Genomic DNA, 4,811 nt, shown 5'->3' with positions numbered 1-4,811 from the left:
CGGATCCAGTGTCCCACAGAAATACGTCCATATTGGACCATTTCTGCACATCGAGATTTAAGCGCTATGCACGCCAAAGAACCCCCGTCTCCTCGAGAGGACGTGAGTCCAGTCACATCACGCGTCGCATTAACATAGAGAGGAGCATTTAGGTAAATATAAATGGTTTACCGCCCCCCCCCCCCAGGCTGCGTACCATGACACTGCAGTTAACATCAGGAGACACGACAACAAGTTGGTTGAATAATACTCAAGTGGGGGTTGATTATTCTAAGCATTGAGAAGTCAGTTTTTTAAGAATATTTGTCCTTTTCTGGCAAAACATATGTCTGATACCGAATGTTAGATTTCCTTCTGTCCATTTGTGTTTGGTTCAGGACTGAAACCTCCATGTTGCACCGAAGGGGGGAAGGACGAATGTGGACTTGATGGAGGGTCCGGCAGCACAAAGCTATACGACAATAAAAAATGCTCTCTTTCTGGAAAAGAGTTGACATGTGTTTTGTTCCCAAAGGAAGTAAGGAAACAGAGTTATTGTGCCGCTGGGCGTGTGAGTAGACATCTCACTGTCATCCAGTGATGGCATGTCTTACTGTGACGTTGTGGCTTCATGAAAGCAGCATATAGACAGATAGCACACACACACACACACCAATGTCTTCCTGCCGTCCCTTCTTCAACCGCATTTACATGGTAGAAATGTTACAAAGTAATTTCCAGAGAAACAATACAATGAAATACATGTGCTGGCAGGGAGAGGGATCCCTCCTCCTCCTCTCCCTCCTCCTCCTCCACTCCCTCTCTCCATCTATCACATCCAGCAGGTACCACAGGCCACTGACCAAGCCTGTCCTCCCGTCATTAGCCCCGCGTTCTCCCCACGCGATCCGTGTGGCTACCCCTGTCTCCTCTCTCCAGCCCGACACCCCATAATAATATCTCTTTCAACCTTCACACCGTGATAAATAGGGGAGCGCAGAACAAAAGGGATGGAGGGAGGGAGGGGGGGAACAGTGGGGTGAAGTGTAAAGAATTAGGGGTAAAGAAAGAAAAAAAGGGGAAGTCTGATGTGGTTCCAGTGTGTGTGTGTGTGTGTGAATTTCTGTCATATATGTCTAGGCTTTTTGTACACTTCCTAATATATGAATTTAAATGTTACTTCATGGGTCATTATGTGAAGAAACGTGTAAAGACTAACGCGGTAAACAAAGACTTTAGCCCAAACATCTTCTATTTGTTTTTCCTGTAAATTAATTTAAGAAATGTTCGACAATAAGCGTAGCACACTTTGTCACACTTGATCACATTTGTTATATTTTTTGGTTTTTACTTTCATAGAAACAAAACCAACCTGACAAGACTTTAGTGAACAAATTAAAAGATGTACAAGAGAAAAACTAAAGTTTATGGAGCTCTAAGGACTCTGAGAACAATCTTATATATATATATTGTATATATATATATATATATATGTATACCAGTGCAATATAAATACATGTATAATATAATAATAAATAAATATATTTATTTCAGCTAAAAGAAAAACAGTCAACTTCACTGCAGGATTTGCTCATCACAAGAAAAACTAGTGTGGAAATGTCTGGAGATCATGTCACCAGAGTTCTTCCTCTACTCGGGTTGGCTTCTCCTACTCTACATTTACAACTTCCTCCTCCTCCTCCTCCTCCATCATCATCTCCAAGTCCACGCCTGCGAGGCAGCAGGAAGAATATGGGGCGGTAGAAGTATTACGTAATCTCTACCGGCTTCACGGTATATCCTCCACCCGAAGGCGTACGCTGCGCTCCTTGATGCGAGTAAAGTATATATATATATATATTTATGCAATTCCCCACATGTCTGATGACGTGGATGTGAACTGCAACATGGCGGGTTGCCGGTGGCAAACAGCTGCGAGGCGAAGACTCAAGTTGTTGTTTAAAATGCTGCCCATACATTACAGCATTACACGATAATAATAATCCAGTAATATAATGTATTTTTCTACTTGAAGTAAATTTTTCCGACAATACTTTAGTTAACTTTGGAATGCAGGCTTTTATTTATATGTATTTATTTAGAGTAAAATATCTCCTCCACAACCACTGCACTATAAAGTGTGTAACATGTGTATGAATGACTTCATGTATGTGATAAAGTTTATTAATGAAGTCAGTAATAATAGGAATGCACATGCAAGAGAATAACCACTTTGGTTTGTTTTTACCACAGAGTTGGTCAAATCAACTCAAAAGTGCTTTTTTTGGAAACCATTAAAATTCATGAAAACAATTGGGATTTTCTATAGCATGTGCCTAATACAATGTGAACTTGTATTTCTCTCATGTACATATATCATGATGCTTCGGTGCTTCGCTGAGGATTCCTCAGGTTGCCTCCTCCAATGCTCTCTTTGTCTTGTTGACTCAACTAATCGCTCAAATCGGCTAACAGAAAATAAAGAAACAGATGCCTCAGCTCCATCGCCACAAAAAAAAAGAGTGCGAGGAAATCATTACGCGGAGCGGAATCCCCTGAGACGTGTTCTGAGTTTGACGTTCAAGTCATAATTAAAAAGTCTCAATCCCTGCTCTCATAATATCTGTGTGATTTATTAGCACCGCTACAAATTACCGCCTATTTTTCTCTCTTTTTTTCCCTCCTCCCTCTGAGATATGCATGGCGAAAGTACACTTCAACGGTTCAGCGTTTTGTTTTGTGTGGACTTCTCTTCCCTCATTGTACTCTAATCGGTGCCTTTCATGTCCCGGTGAAGGACTGTGGGTACAAACTCATCGCCTGCTGAGATGAAGGCTTGTCAATGGGGCGTCGGGTTGAACTAGTTGTGTGTGTGTGTGTTTGTGGGTGAAACAATATGTCAAGGTTGTTCATTATTAAAAAAAAATTCTCCCCGTCGTTTGTAACTGTAAACGGTCTGGAACTCGCCTGGACTTCTCCTCCCTCCTCCCATCCCTCCCTCCATCTTTCCCCTCCAGCCTTCCTTCCATCCATCTCTCCATCCACCCTTGCCACCCTCCGTCTCTCCCCAACTTGATTTAAGAGTTGCCCTCATGTCTTTGACACATCGGTGTTTCTATCACAGAGGTTTCGGTGTGTGTGTGTGTGTGTGAGAGAGAGAGAGAGAAAGAAAGATATCCACAATGATTCAAATATAATAGCTCCGTATTGCTCCCGTCCTGTTCAGTTGCAGAGATTAATAAATGTGTGTGGTGTGCATGCCTGTGTGTGCATGTGTGTGCGCATGTATGATTGTGTGTGGCTACACATTACAGCCCAGACAGTAATATCTGCCATGCATACATTATCTGTCCTCCCTATTATCCACGAATGGCAGGCAGTAGAATTATCCTCCTCTCAGTCTTGTTGGCGTCTCTAAGCAGACCGCCGGACTGCTGTGCCCCCCCCCCCCCCCAACCCACTAGTCAGAGGTTAAGATAGCAATCAGGACAGGACCGCAGATGGAGGCAAGCTATTTTAATATTATCTCAATATTCTCAGCGGCTGGTTAATTGTTAAAGGACAGTGCAGTCCTGCATGCTCTGCTTCAAAGTCGCTGTGAACGCACCGAAGGCCTCATAGCGGGTCTGGTGGGGGTTGGGGGGCAAGAGGAAACAACCATCAATGACACGTAGACATGGCTTATTGTTTTTCAATAATCACTCTGATTTATTATGATAATTTGGGTCACAGGATACATCACAAGGCACATGGACAAACGTACATTTGGAATGTTTTTCAGGCCTTATGTTCCATTCCAATGTACGTTCAGCGTGCTCAGTCCAGTCCATTCCCTCATAGACCGTTTGTGAGAAGATGACCTCACCCACTGGTTTGTGGAGTGCCATTTTGAATCCTCGAGTTTGGCGGTTCCGCCGTTGCCATTTTGGGTTTCAGACGTCACCATGTGGAATTTTCCACAACCAATGAACAGAAGTGACCATATTTGGTCCCGAGACCCCCAAACCTGACCTGCTCCACCCCCCGGTTCCTGTCTATGAAAATCCCGAACAGGACCAGTGATAAAGGGAAGCTCTGGTGGAGGCCAACCATCAGATCTTAATGGTGGGACTTAATTACCGAGAACGCGAACACAGCCCTTACTGTGTAGAGACCGGATAGCCCGTTGCAATGGGTCCGGATCCCCATACTCCCACAGCACCCCCCACAAAATACCAGGAGACCCGGTCAAAAGCCTTCTCCAAGTCCACAAAGAACATGTAGACTGGTTGGGCAAACGCTGATCTGGGTCTATCAATCAAGGATTCCGGTAGTTTTGCCATTATTACCTTTTAAATGAAGAACTAATGAGTAATGACTTATTACGCTTCTTATTTTGGGTTATTGGCAGAAACGTGACAGTACAGAGCAGGAGATCCTCACATTTTCCTTTTACCTCAAACAAGGAGAGGTACAAAATAAAATGAGAAACCCCATCGCCGGGTGCTTTGAAATAACATAACGAGACTTTGACTGAAGTCGCTCCCCCAGCCTCAAAGCTCCGTATCTGTAACGCCCTGTTGTGTCTCCTCTTTCTTGATTGTTTCATTCCCTTCACCTCCCCTCAGCCACTCCTCTGTCTCCTTGATTGTCTCATGCCTACACCTGTTTGCCCCCTACATACAGTCTTTTCCTTGTCTCCTATTGGTTTGTTATCTTTATTTCCGTCTCTAGTAGTGTCTCTGTTTCGATGATCAATTCCCAGTCGCTTTAAACCTGGAGTATTGCCTATTTCTCTGCACCTGAGCCTCACCCCGTGACGACCCCTGACCATATCAGATCCAAGACATCTG

This window comes from Pseudoliparis swirei, chromosome 8, assembly GCF_029220125.1.
Source record: "Pseudoliparis swirei isolate HS2019 ecotype Mariana Trench chromosome 8, NWPU_hadal_v1, whole genome shotgun sequence".
In the NCBI taxonomy this organism is placed as follows: Eukaryota; Metazoa; Chordata; class Actinopteri; order Perciformes; family Liparidae; genus Pseudoliparis; species Pseudoliparis swirei.
Note: the sequence above shows the minus strand (reverse complement) of the source record.